This window comes from Leopardus geoffroyi, chromosome B1 (assembly GCF_018350155.1).
Source record: "Leopardus geoffroyi isolate Oge1 chromosome B1, O.geoffroyi_Oge1_pat1.0, whole genome shotgun sequence".
Lineage (NCBI taxonomy): Eukaryota > Metazoa > Chordata > Mammalia > Carnivora > Felidae > Leopardus > Leopardus geoffroyi.
The window spans coordinates 150493195-150508257 of record NC_059327.1 but is presented as its reverse complement, the minus strand read 5'-3'; the positions used below and the strand labels follow the sequence as shown (position 1 = coordinate 150508257).

The 15063-nt window shown below is 37.8% G+C and overlaps 1 long non-coding RNA gene across 1 annotated transcript in view; it reads right to left on the bottom strand.

The window, feature by feature from the left end:
* LOC123595917 overlaps positions 1-13628 on the bottom strand; it is a 79849-nt gene extending 66221 nt beyond the window's left edge. Inside the window, exon 1 of the long non-coding RNA XR_006711429.1 lies at positions 13495-13628. This is a non-coding gene — a long non-coding RNA (uncharacterized LOC123595917). The remainder of the gene's footprint in view (positions 1-13494) is intronic.
* Positions 13629-15063: the final 1435 nt, after the last annotated feature.

Sequence of the window (15063 nt, the reverse complement as noted above, 5' to 3'; positions counted from 1 at the left end):
TTTTTCTTCTCTTTTCTTATTCTTGAATACAAAAAGAGAAAAAAACTAATTTTTATTTTCTGTTTATATAAGAACAATTTTTCTTTACTTTTTCTACTATATTCTTTACTTTTTTGTAAACTTTTAAAAGTATATTTTACTTTCATAATTTCATTTTATTCTATTTTATTATATTTACTTTTTTAACTTTCAAACATTTCCCTTTTTTTCCCCTTTTTTTTCTTCTTTCCCTTTTTTCTCTATTTTATCAAGCCTTTTTCTAGAACCAGACCAAACCACACCTAGGATCTAGCATCCTTCATTTAATTTTTTTGTGTTCTTTTTAAATTTTTTTTACTTTTTATTTTTCTTTTTAATTTTATTAATTATTTTTCTTCCTTCCAAATGATTAAATGAAGGAATTTACCCTAAAAGAAAGAACAGGAAGAAATGACAGCCAGGGACTTAATCAACACAGATACAAGCAAGATGTCTGAACCAGACTTCAGAATCACAATATAAGAATAATAGCTGAGGTTGAAAACAGATTAGAATCCCTTTCTGCAGAGATAAAAGAAGTAAAATCTAATCAGGATGAATTTAAAAATGCTATAACTAAGATGCAATCTTGAATTGATGCCACAGTGGTAAGGATGGATGAATCAGAGCAGTGAACTGGTGATACAGAGGACAAACATGGAGAATAATGAAGCCAAAAAAAGAGGGAAACAAAGGCAAAAGAACATGATATAAGAATTAGAGAACTTAGTGACTCATTAAAAAGGGATAACATCTGAATCATAGGGGTCCCAGAAGATGAAGAGAGAGAAAAAGGGGTAGAAAGTTTATGTGAACAAATCATAGTGGAAAACTTTCCTAACCTGGGGAAAGACACAGGCATCAAAATCCAGGAAGCACAGAGAACTCCCATTAGATTCAATAAAAACCGACCATCAACAAGGCATATTATAGTCAAGATTACAGAATACTCAGGCAAGGAAAGAATCATGAAAGCAGCAAGGGAAAAAAGTCCTTAACCTACAAGGGAAGACAGATCAGGTTCACAGCAGACCTATCCACAGACACTTGTCAGGCCAGAAAGGAGTGGCAGTATGTACTCAATGTGCTGAATCTGAAAAATACACAGCCATGAATTCTTTACCCAGCAAGGGTGTCATTCAAAACAGAAGGAGAGAGAAAGGGCTTCCCAGGGAAAAAACAAACAAACAAACAAACAAACAAACAAACTAACTAAAAGAGTTCATGACCACTAAACCAGCCCCACAAGAAATTTTAAGAGGGACCCTGACGGAAGAAAAGATGAAAACCCAAAAAGACCAAAAGCAGCAAAGACTAGAAAGGACCAGAGAACACCATAAGAAACTCCAACTCTACAGGCAACACAATGGCAATAAATTCATATCTTTCAGTACTCAATCAAAAGACATAGGGTAACAGAATGGGTAAGAAAACAAGATCCATCTATATGCTGTTTACAAGAGACCCACTTTAGACCTAAAGACACCATCAGATTGAAAGTAAGGGGATGGAGAACCATCTGTTATGCTAATGGTCGCCAAAAGAAAGCCAGAGTAGCCATACTTACAGCAGATAATCTAGATTTTAAAATACTGTAACAAGACATGAAGAAGGGCATTATATCATAACTGAGGTGTCTATCCACCAAGAAGATCTAACAATTGTAAACATTGCTCCAAACATGAAAAACCCAAATATAAAAATCAATTAATCACATACAGAAATTCATTGATAATAATACCATAAGAGTAGGGGACTTCAACATCCCACATAGAGCAATGGACAGATGATCTAAACAGAAAATCAACAAGGAAATAACGGCTTTGAATGACACACTGGAGTGGATGGACTTAACAGATATATTCAGAACATTTCATTCCAAAACAGCAGAATACACATTCTTCTTGAGTGCACATGGAACATTCTCCAAAGCAGACCACATACTGGGACACAAATCAGCCCTCAACAAGTACAAAAAGATCAAGATTATACCATGTATATTTTCAGACCACAATGTTATGAAACTCAAAATCAACCACAAGAAAAAATTTGGAAAGACAACAAATACTTGGAGACTAAAGAACATCACACTGAAAAATGAATGGGCTAACCAAGAAGTTAAAGAGGAAATTAAAAAGTACATGGAAGCCAATGAAAATGTTAATACCACAGCCCAAAATCTCTAGGAACAGCAAAGGTGGTCTTAAGAGGGAAGTATATAGCAACTCAGGTCTTCCTAGAGAAGGAAGAAAGGTCTCAGATATACAACCTAACCTTACATCTTAAAGAACTGGAAAAAGAACAGCAAATAAAACCCAAAACCAGCAGAAGACAGGAAATAATAAAGATTACAGCAGAAATTAATGTTATTGAAATGAAAAAAATAGAATAGATCATTGAAACCAGGAGCTGGTTCTTTGAAAGAATTAACAAAATTGATAAGCCACTAGCCAGTTTGATCAAAAAGAAAAAGGAAAGTACCCAAATAAATAAAATCAATAATGAAAAAGGAGAGATCACAACCAACCCTGCAAAAATACAAACAATAATAAGAGAATATTATGAGCAATTATACACCAATAAATTGGGAAATCTGGAAGAATTAGACAAATTTCTAGAAACATCTAAACTACCAAAACTGAAACAAGAAGAAATAGAAAGTTTGAACAGACCCAGAACCAGTAATGAAATAGAATTAGTAATCAAAAATCTCCCAACAAACAAGAGTCCAGGGCTGGATGGCTTTCCAGGGGAATTCTACCAAACATTTAAAGAAGAGTTGACACCTATTCTTTCGAAGCTGATCCAAAAAATAGAAATGGAAGGAAACTTCCAAATTCATTCCATAAAGCCAGTATTTCCTTGATTCCGAAACCAGACAAAGACCCCACTAAAAAGGAGAACTACAGACCAATATCCTTAATGAACATGGATACAAAAATCTTCAACAATATACTAGCTAACTGGATCCAACAATGCATTAAAAGAATTATTCACTGCTACTAAGTGGGATTGATACCTGGGATGCAGGGCTGGTTCAATATTTACAAAACAATCAATATGATACATCATATCAATAAAAGAAAGGACAAGAACCATATGATCCTCTCAATAGATACAGAGAAAACATTTGACAAAATACAACATCCTTTCTTGATAAAAACCCTCAAGAAAGTAGGGATAGAAGGAACATACCTCGAGATCATAAAAGCCATATATGAATGACCCAATGCTAATATCATCCTCAATGGAGAAAAACTGAGAGCTTTACCCCTAAGGTCAGGAACGCAACAGGGATGTCCATTCTCACCACTGTTATTCAACATAGTATTGGAAGTCCTAGCCTCAGCAACCAGAAAACACAAAGGAATGAAAGGCATCTAAATCAGCAAGGAGGAAGTCAAACTTTCACTCTTCACAGATGACATGATACTCTATATGGAAAACCCAAAAGATTTCACCAAAAACCTCCTAGAAATGATCCATGAATTCAGCAAAGTTGTAGGATATAAAATCAATACACACAAATTGGTTGCATTCCTATCCACCAATAATGAAGCAACAGAAAGAGAAATCAAGGAATCAATCCCATCTACAATTGCACCAAAAACCGTAAAATACCTAGGACTAAATCTAACCAAAGAGGTGAAAAATCTATACACTGAAAACTATAGAAAGTTTATGAAAGAAATTGAAGGAGATGTACAAAAAAATATGAAAAATATTCCATGCCCATGGATTGGAAGAACAAATATTGTTAAAATGTTGATACAACCCAAAGCAATCTACATATTCAATGCAATCCCTACCAAAATAACACCAGAATTCTTAACAGAGATAGAACAAACAATCCTAAAATTTGTATGGAACCAGAAAAGACCCCAAATAGCCAAAGAAATCCTATGAAAGAAAACCAAGCTGGACACATCACAATCCCAGGCTTCAAGATGTATACAAAGCCATAATCATCAAGACAGTATAGTTCTGTCAAAACAGACACAAAAACAGACACTCAGATCAATGGAACAGAATACAGAACCCAGAAATGGACCCACAAACGTATAGCCAACTAATTTTTGACAAGTTAGGAAAGAATAACCAATGGAATAAAGACAGTCTTTTCGACAAATGGTGCTGGGAAAACTGGACAGTGACATGCAGAAAAATGAACCTGGATCACTTTCTTACACCATACACAAAAATAAATTCAAAAAAGATGAAAGACCTAAATGTAAGACAGGAGCCATCAAAATCCTAGAGGAGAATTCAGGCAAAAACCTCTTTGACCTTGGATGCAGGAACTTCTTACTCAACACGTCTCCAGATGCAAAGGAAACAAGCAAAAATGAACTACTGGGACCTCATCAAAACAAAAAGTTTCTGCACAGCAAAGGAAACAATCAGCAAAACTAAAAGGCAACTGACAGAATGGGAGAAGATATTTGCAAATGACACATCAGATAAAGGGTTAGTATCCAAAATCTATAGAGAACTTATCAAACTCAACACCTAAAAAACAAATAATCCAGAGAAGAAATGGGCACAAGATGTGTATAGACACTTTTGCAAAAAAGACCTCCAGATGGCTAACAGACACATGAAGAAATGTTCAACATTACTCATCATCAGGGAAATACAAATTAAAATCACAATGAGACCACCTTCTCACACCACCTCAAACCACCTCAAACCACTCAGAGTGGCTAAAATTAACAACTCAGGCAACAACAGATGTTGGCAAGGATGCGGAGAAAGAGGATCTCTTTTGCACTGCTGGTGGGAATGCAAACTGGTACAGCCGCTCTGGAAAACAGTACGGAGATTCCTCAAAAAATTAAAAATAGAACTACCTTACGACCCAGAAATTGCACTACTAGGCATTTATCCAAGGGATACAGGTGTGCTGTTTCAAAGGAACACATGCACCCCAATGTTTATAGCAGCTATCAACAATATCCAAAGTATGCAAAGATCCCAAATGTCCATCGATGGATGAATGGATAAAGAAGATGTGGTATACATATACAATGGAGTATTACTTGGCAATCAAAAAGAATGAAATCTTGCCATTTCCAACAAGGTGGATGAAACTAGAGGGTATTATCCTAAGTGAAATTAGTCTGTCAGAGAAAGACAAATATCATATGACTTCACTTATATGAGGAATTTAAAATACAAAACAGATGAACATAAGGGAAGTTAAGTAAATTTAAAAACAAGGAGGGGGACAAAACATAAGAGACTCTTAAATACAGAGAACAAACTGAGGCTTGCTGGAGGGGTTGTGGGTGGGGGGTTGGGCTACATGGGTAAAGGGCATTAAGGAAGACACTTGTTGGGATGAGCACTGGGTGTTATACATAGAGGATGAATCACTGGAATCTACTCCTGAAATCATTATTGCACTATATGCTAACTAAATTGGATGTAAAATAAATAAATAAATAAATAAATAAATAAATAAATAAACAAACAAACAAACAAACAAACAAAGGTTAAAAAAAAGGAACCGCAGTGGCAAGTTTATCATAGATTATCTCTTAGAAGTAATCATTTTACAGATGAGGAAAGGAGACCAAATGAAATTACATTTTGTCTTGGGCTATTTGCCTATTTAATTGCTACATAAGAATAAGAACTCAGCTTTTCTGAATCCCTATCACACTAAAACCATCTACCCATGGATTAGGCAAGTAGTGGTCAAAACTACTTGGCTACACTCTGGGATAGAAGCTGTTAATCCTTCCAGCCCCTCCCAATGGGAAAGGCCTAACTAAGTCCCTAAATTTAAGTAGGTAAAGTATTTTAATGGTTGTTATACTTCCAGAAAATGATGTATTTTACCAGGATTTGGAAAACAACAACTATATACAAGATGCTTCCTACCACCAATAACAATACTGCTGCCATAGTATATCAAAATGTATTGAGATTTTTAAAGTACCTGATATTTTAAGATTACCTGATGACAAGAAGACCAATAATAAAATATAATTTCCACACAGTGCTTCATAACTTATAAGTTGTTTCATATACGTTATCTTATGAAACCGTTTGACATGGGATTTAACTCCTACTCATCCTTCAGTCAGTTTAAAATCTCCTTCATCTGGAAAGCCCTCTCTAACCTCAACAGACTGAATCAGGGGACACTGTCATATGCTTCTCTAGCAATTAGCTTCCTTGTCTCCTATGTCAACAACATTTGAGTTCTCTGGATACAGAAACTATTTCCATCTCATTTATCACTGTATACTCAAAACCTAGTAGAATCTCTGGCACATATTAAAAGCTACATAAGTACTTGTTGATGAATGAATAAATGAGCAAGAGAAATATTTCAACAACTTGGGAGTAAAGGGGAAAAAAGAAGTTTGAAATATCAAGAGTTTACTATAAAAGACAGCTATACAAGCTGAGAATCAGGTCCTCTAAGTGGGTGTTTCCCCCATCTCTGTAGCAACAAATTTACTAAAACTTCCAGACATTATCATAATGGCTTCAGTAGCTGCAGTTCTAACAAAGCAATGAGAATAGAGCTGGATTATATATGTATGTATGTATGTGTGTGTGTATATATATATATATATATATATATATATATATATATATATAACTGATCCATCTACAAAATGTTTTTAAGTGAGAAACTGCATGAAAGCTTCCTTTCTAGCAAATGGTACTATTGCTATTCAATAGGAACAATTTGCTTTTGGTACATTTTGTACCATAGCCGTATACATTAGCTCCCTTTATCAAACATACAGAACACACTAGAAGAAAGATGGTAGAGATAATCTCCTCCCTATGACTTTGTAAACCTCACATAAGGGCTTGAAGGTCTGGGAAGTGACAGATAGGGGATTTTATCTTCAACAAAATAATCACAAATGTAGTTAAACCAACTACACTCTAGAGGCCCATACTGATTTGTAATGGGAAGTAAAAGTCACATGGCCCTGGTCAGAATGTGGCTTTTTCAATCCCAAGATAGCTGATCAATAAAATAATTTTGGCACCACTTAGGCTAGAATAAAATGGCTAACAGAAATGTGTACTATAACTAACATCCAAATTTCTACATCAAATAAATGATACTATTTCCCCCACTTCTTCCCTCCTCCACTCCATCCCTCTCCCTGTTTAAGCCCTCCTAGGAATCGTTTGTCATCCCTGCAAACCCAAATGGCTGACTTTAAAAATACATGTTTATAAAATACTCATACTACGTTCTGCCTCTTAGACTCCCTTGAAATAAAGCAGCCATAATCTCTGTGACAGTTGCCACCATTAATGCCGATCATAAAAGCTGGTAAAGAGGCAGAAATGCTGATTTACCATTCATTGCTACGCTCGTATATCCTCTTTCTAATAAAAATCAGTGGAATTATTAGTTTCTGAGAGCTTAGCACTTCAACATTTGTATTTTGAACCTCCCCCACTGTAAGATTTCCGTGTTCCCCATGCTATTTTTTTCCTCCCAAGGAGCTGCCAGCGAAAATGTGCCACACTTGGGCTCTACAGCATACTGAGCTGAAAGAGCATATGTCCTACATCTATAGTGGAAAATTTGGTGTTTAGGGAGCAATGAAGCAAGCTATAACTCAGACTTTAGAGATGAATGCTGTTTGAGACTCCAGTTCTGTTTATAGATATAATTTGAAAAGCTTAGATATCTTTCCTGTAAGAATTTTTACTCCCAAGACTGGGTAAAAAATAGTGGTGCTACAATGTCTGATATGAAAAATACATTCCTCTTCATTTCTCCTTTATTTAAGTTTTATCTAACACATTAATGTAAATGAAGTCAAACAGCACTAAAAGTATATGGCAATAAGGTGTACCAAATGCTGAAATCATTGGCATATGCATCTGGATAAGATGTAGGACTCCAAGAACACACAGTATTAATTTGATTTAGCTTGATGCTTTATGTGCTACTTTCACTTAACTCAGAATTATATTGTAGAAACACTGAGAGTTTTTAAATGAGCTTTGACCTAGCCATATTACCAGTTGTAAAAGTGTATCCTCTCCAGAATACCAGAGTCATTCAATGGGAAGTGATCACCAGGTTACAGTTGCACCCCATCCTATCACACACACACACACACACACACACACACACACACACTGAATAATGCCTACACACTCTTGCCTTAAAAGAAACCAAAAGGCAAAGGTCTAAACTGGAACATTGTTTCATATTACTTCAGACCAATCATACCCCTCTCTACAATACAAAGTCATGTCAATTCCACAAGTTGTTTACTTATGCTTTCCTTTAGCAAAAGTATATTGAGTACTTACTAGGTAGAAATCACTCAGCTAGATGTTACAGATACAATGTATTTTCTCTTTTAAGAATAGAGATTTAAAATTTTTGAGAGAGGGTGAGGGGGAGGGCTAGCACGAGCAGGGTAGGTACAGAGAGAGAGGGAGACACAGAATCCAAAGCAGGCTCCAGGTTCTGAGCTGTCAGCACAGAGCCCCACATGGGCTCGAACTCAGATTGTGAGATCATGACCTGAGCCAAAGTCAAATGCTTACCTGACTGAGCCACCCAGGAGTCCCAAGAGTAGAAGTTTAGATAAGAGATAAACTACAAAGCAAAGTAACTTGAGACTATCTTCAGTGTCATAAAGAAAAGTATAGTATGATGTGACAGAGCACATTGTCCTTTTCAGAGGTACCTCGCTTCATATTATATTGACATTGTGTGTACCATTTGTCTCTCCAGTAAATTTACCATCATCACCCATTCCTACTGATTGAAACAGGATTAAGCTATTCGAGTAAAGCTTTTACTCAACTCTGAAATACACTAGAGAGTTAGAAAAATTAAAAAGTTATCAAAATGATAGACACAGAAGACAAGACTGTGAGCACTTTGGAGGGAACGGGAGTGAGCCCTGAGTGAGGTCAGGCACACATAGCAGATAATCTCAATGCATGGAGAGATGATGGATGGATGGATGGATGGATGGATGGATGGATGGAAGGATGAAGAAGAAACGCAGAAAAGGAAGGGTCCTTAATTCAATACAAACAACAAACAATTACTAAGTGCTCACTGTGACACAGGCATTGATTTAGAGCTCAAGGACATATAATAATAATAATAGCAATAGTTCACATTTATTGAGCACTTACTAAGTGCCAAGCACTGTGCTAAGAACTTTTATATACTTCCTTGTTTAATGTTCACAACAACCTCAGTGACAGTTATTATTATTTTCATTTTGCAGATGAGAAGCTATGAAGAATTTTTTTTAACTTCCTTGCCCAAGGTCACACAGTTAACAAATATGGGATTACTGTCAGGACATTCACTCCATTCTTCAACATCTTATTTTTATAGATGTCCTATTTGTATAGATCAGCTTACAATCTACTGAGGGAGGAAGGTTCTAGATAAATATGCTAGTAAAATGTAAGATAAATACCATGAAACACTATAAATGAAATTTGATGTTTTTTTCAAAGTAAATATCATGTCTAGTTGATACTGTAAAAATCTATAGCCAGAAGATGCAATTACCAGACTCAGCAACACATTCTAGGTCTTACCACAGCATAGTGTTTGAAACAAGTTACTCTGCTAACTTCTTCCACTAATTGAAATATGCTATTTCTCTTTATTCATTTTAAAATTTAGCTGAAAATGACATATTGGACAAAGGGCTAGTATCCAAAATCTATAAAGAGCTCACCAAACTCCACACCCGAAAAACAAATAACCCAGTGAAGAAATGGGCAGAAAACATGAATAGACACTTCTCTAAAGAAAACATCCGGATGGCCAACAGGCACATGAAAAGATGTTCAGCGTCGCTCCTTATCAGGGAAATACAAATCAAAACCACACTCAGGTATCACCTCACGCCAGTCAGAGTGGCCAAAATGAACAAATCAGGAGACTCTAGATGCTGGAGAGGATGTGGAGAAACGGGAACCCTCTTGCACTGTTGGTGGGAATGCAAACTGGTGCAGCCGCTCTGGAAAGCAGTGTGGAGGTTCCTCAGAAAATTAAAAATAGACCTACCCTATGACCCAGCAATAGCACTGCTAGGAATTTATCCAAGGGATACAGGAGTACTGATGCATAGGGGCACTTGTACCCCAATGTTCATAGCAGCACTCTCAACAATAGCCAAATTATGGAAAGAGCCTAAATGTCCATCAACTGATGAATGGATAAAGAAATTGTGGTTTATATACGTAATGGAATACTACGTGGCAATGAGAAAGAATGAAATATGGCCTTTTGTAGCAACATGGATGGAACTGCAGAGTGTGATGCTAAGTGAAATAAGCCATACAGAGAAAGACAGATACCATATGGTTTCACTCTTATGTGGATCCTGAGAAACTTAACAGGAACCCATGGGGGAGGGGGAGGAAAAAAGAAAAAAAAAAAAAAAAAGAGGTTAGAGTGGGAGAGAGCCAAAGCATAAGAGACTGTTAAAAACTGAGAACAGGGGCGCCTGGGTGGCGCAGTCGGTTAAGCGTCCGACTTCAGCCAGGTCACGATCTCGCGGTCCGTGAGTTCGAGCCCCGCGTCGGGCTCTGGGCTGATGGCTCAGAGCCTGGAGCCTGTTTCCGATTCTGTGTCTCCCTCTCTCTGCCCCTCCCCCGTTCATGCTCTGTCTCTCTCTGTCCCAAAAATAAATAAACGTTGAAAAAAAAAAAAAAATTAAAAAAAAAAAAAAAAAAAAAAAAAACTGAGAACAAGCTGAGGGTTGATGGGGGGTGGGAGGGAGGAGAGGGTGGGTGATGGGTATTGAGGAGGGCACCTTTTGGGATGAGCACTGGGTGTTGTATGGAAACCAATTTGACAATAAATTTCATATATTAAAAAAAAAAATTTAGCTGATCTTGGGGCACCTGGATGTTTCAGTTGGTTAAGCATCGGACTCTTGGTTTCGGCTGATGTCATGATCTCACAGGTCATGAATTCAAGCTCTGCATCTGGCTCTGTGCTGATCGTGCTGAGCCTATACCCAGGATTCTCTCTCTCTCCCTCTCTCTGCCCCTCCACTGCTTGTGCTATCTCTGTGTCTCTCAAAATAAACTTTTAAAAAGAAATAATAAAATAAAATAAAATAAAATAAAATAAAATAAAATAAAATAAAATAAAATAAAATAAAATAAAATTTAGCAATCTTGGGGCATCTGGGTGACTCATTCGGTTAAATGTCCAATTCTTGATTTTGGCTTAGGTCATGATCTCATGGTTTGTGGGATCGAGCCCCACGTCAGGTTCTGCACTGACAGCATGAAGCCTGCTTGGGATTCTCTTTCTCCTTCTCTTTCTTCCCTTTCCCTGCTTGTGCTAACTCTCTCTCTCTCTCTCTTTCTCTCTCTCTCTCTCTCTCTCTCAAAATAAATAAACACTTTTAAAATAATAATAAATAAAATTTAGCTAATCTTTCCTTTATCTGTTTATGGGGTGTTTTGTACATATTTTTTATTTATTTTTAATTTTTTTTAACATTTATTCATTTTTGAGAGACAGAGAGAGACAGAGTTCAAGAGAGGGAGACACACAATCTGAAGCAGGCTCCAGGCTCCAAGCTATCAGCATAGAGTCTCATGCAGGCCTTAAACTCATGAACTGTGAGATCATGGCATGGGCCAAAATCAGACTCTTAACCAACTGAGCCACTCAGGTACCCCTTGTACACATTTTGTATTATTATCACTTGCTTATAGATCTGCTTTCCCCTATAGATAAAGTCCCTGCAAGTAAGAACTCTCTCCATACTTTCCCCCTAACTCACTGCCTAGAATTGATATGTAGCAAATAGCCAATAAATGTTCATTCAGTAAACAGTAAGGTGCCTTAGCAGCCATCCATATGTAACGCAACAGTATGGCCTCAATTTAAATGCAATAATTGTAATTCAATTCTGGATTAAATGACTTCTTAATGCACAAAGACTTTCGAGATGACATTCAGGCATTATTTAGTATGGTTCCAAATAGACTATTATTGTACTATAATGAATAGAATGCTAGAACACTTAAAAACACTAATATTTTCTCAACATTATGAATAGATCTACCAGGAGGCAGACTAAACATGGCAAGTACATGTCACGTATGCTACGATACTCCTACCCTACAAGAGACGCTGCTAGTCAATCATGACAGTCATTTCTTCTGAGCTTGAGCTGATCCTTAGCCACCTTTCCAGCATGACATTCTAGCAGTCAGTGCCAACTGATGGGTGCTTCATTATCACTTGACACTCACTTGTCAGGCTTGACCTGGATCAAGTCACATAATTTTCCTATCTGCAACATTTCACCATTTAGTACTTCTCCTTTCAGTGACGAAAGAAAGCACGTGGCTGTCTCAGGGAAATCTCAGATAACCAGGGCTCCAGATTTTATTTGAGCCAGCTGTGTCCCGAGAACCAGTCTATAGACACTGCTGATCTGCAGTTGATTCTTCACCACTTCATGGGGGCGGGGGGGGAAAGAAAAGAAGAGAAAAATAGCGTACGTACTAATCTGGCTAGCTGGGGAGCTTTTTAAATATATAGATCACCAGTCTTGAATCAACATCTCTAGAGATCAAGTCCAAAACTCTGTGAATATACGTACATTGTGAAGTGCAGTCAGGTTGAGGTAGTGCTGGGTATTTGTGTCTGTAGGAGTATTTTCAATTGTATATTTTTGAAACAGATTATGTTTTTCTAAAACTATGTCATTTTTTATCATTCGTAAGTTTTATCCTTCATTTATGAAATAATGGATAAATAGAAGTAGTGAGGGTATTTTGGATTACCTTTTTTAATGCCATAGTAAGCAAAATAGAGCTGCAACACCTATATAAGTCCATTTTTTTCTGAAATTTTGCTGATCTTTTAAACCAAAGGTTCTAAAAACCACAGAATCTAGTGATACCCACTTCTCAGATTAGACAAGTATGCACATTCAGGGTGAAATGGTGGGTGGATAATAAGCCTGCCAGAAATCTATTTTCATTCCAAACTGAATAACCTCCCAGGAGACGACACCACAATAGAAACGCAAAAAGAAATGTCAAGAGGACAAGCTAGGCTAAACAGCAGAGGCCTCTTCCAGGAAAGGGGGGCGATGATTCTGGTGCACATCACACGCCTGGCTCTGATACAGCTTCAGGCAAGTCTAGGTGCTGTGCAGTACGGTTACGAGAGTAAAGGGAAAGGGAAGGGGTCATGAAAAGAAGAAGAGCCAGGTGCTTACTAAAACCTCTGTAAGATATTGACGTTTGGAAACACCTTTAACAGTGTAGCACACAAAGGGGCAGAGGCATCCCCCACGCTTTTCCATGTGCCACTGGGTAGCTTGGCCACCTCAGAGCCTTCCTCATACCTGTGGCAGTGGCAGCTTGGTGGCAGACAAACAAGGGGCTGCCACGAGCAGGGAGAAACCACTGTGCCCTGCCCAATAGGGCAGCTGAGCCCAGATCAGGGATCAACAGTACCTGAAAAACAGCAGATCTGAGGTGTGACAGCAGTGCTCAGCCACGACAATGACACTTAGCAGGCACTGTGGAGCCCAGCAGCCATGTCTTCTGTGGAGCCGTGCTCAGGGAATACCACGTGGTTTTCTTTTCTTTTTTTCTTTCCTTTTGAGAGAGAGAGAGAGAGAGAGAGAGCGCACATAAGCACGAGCAGGGGAGGGGGCAGAGGCAGAGGGAGAGAGAATCTTAAGCAGGCTCCACGCTCAGCGCAGAGCCCAATGTGGAGCATGATCTCACAACCACGAGATCATGACCTGAGCCAAAATCGAGAGTCGGTCATGTACGTGACCGAGCCACCCACGTGCTCCTGCCATGTGTTTCCAATGAGCATTTATGAGAGACCTCCTAAAAACACTTGAGATAAAGAGGGAGAGGTCTTCACAGGAGGCTTAGGACTGACATTAGAAGTCTCAGGCAAAAGTCCAAGTAGTTTTGATACATAATCTGTTACCCCATTTGGAATCCCAATAGACCCTGGAGTACCTTTCAAATCCCCGTGCAGTGCAGCCTGCCATGCAGTAGCCTCTGTGAAATGAGAATGTAAGACACATTAGCAAATTTCACAGGAGCATTCTCCCACAATCCTCTGGGTTGTAAGTTTCTCTTTGGTCACATACACAGAAGGTCAAATGAGTGGGAAATTAGAAATGACCCTAGTAAAAAAAAAAAGAAAGAAACACACACACACATCAAAACTAATTCAAACCATGACCCAAATGACCTCGGGGAAAGTATTTTTCACAACTACGAAATTTTTACACTAGAAAATAAAAGGATGGCTGCCTTTGCCACAGTAATTCTCTGTCATATGTGCATTATCCCAATTAGTCTGGCAGAAAGACTTCACGACCTAATCAAAGCAATGAGCTGATAAAAACCTTCCTCCCTGGCTGTAGCAATTGGTACAAGAACCAAATTAGCATTCTTTCCTAGCTTTTTTCCATTCTTTTCCTAGATGAGAGAGATGACTGTGTTTTTATTGTTATGTTTTTACAGATGGACCGGAAAGAAACCCATGCCACCAAAAAAAAAAGTTCATCTGCAGGAGGAACAATGAGCTTGACAGAGAAGGAAGCAAAGAGGAGAAATGGAGAGGGAAGTATACAAGGTTGTTGAAGACCCTAGTTTCCATCTCTGAGTTCCTTAGAACAACCACCGTTCTTGTAGCAATTCATTTGACTTCATAAACTGCCTAAGTAATTTCCCTGGTTTGAGCTGGGTTTCTGCCACTTGCATCCAAAAGAATTCATGGCTGAACTATTAGTTAAGATGCTTTCATCTGCAAGTAAAGAAAAGTTACGGGTGGTATCTTAAACTTTAAGAATATGTGTTGTTAACAGTAGTACCTGGTTGGCTTAGTCAGTGGAGTGTGGACTCTTAATCTCAGGGTTGTGAGTTTGAGCACCATGCTGGGTATACAGATTACTTAAAATCATTTTTAAAAAAAGAATATTTATTGTTAACAAGCCTAAAGTGATCCCATTTTCAAAAATGCCATCAAAGACCAAGTTTCCTCTTCTCCTGTTCTGT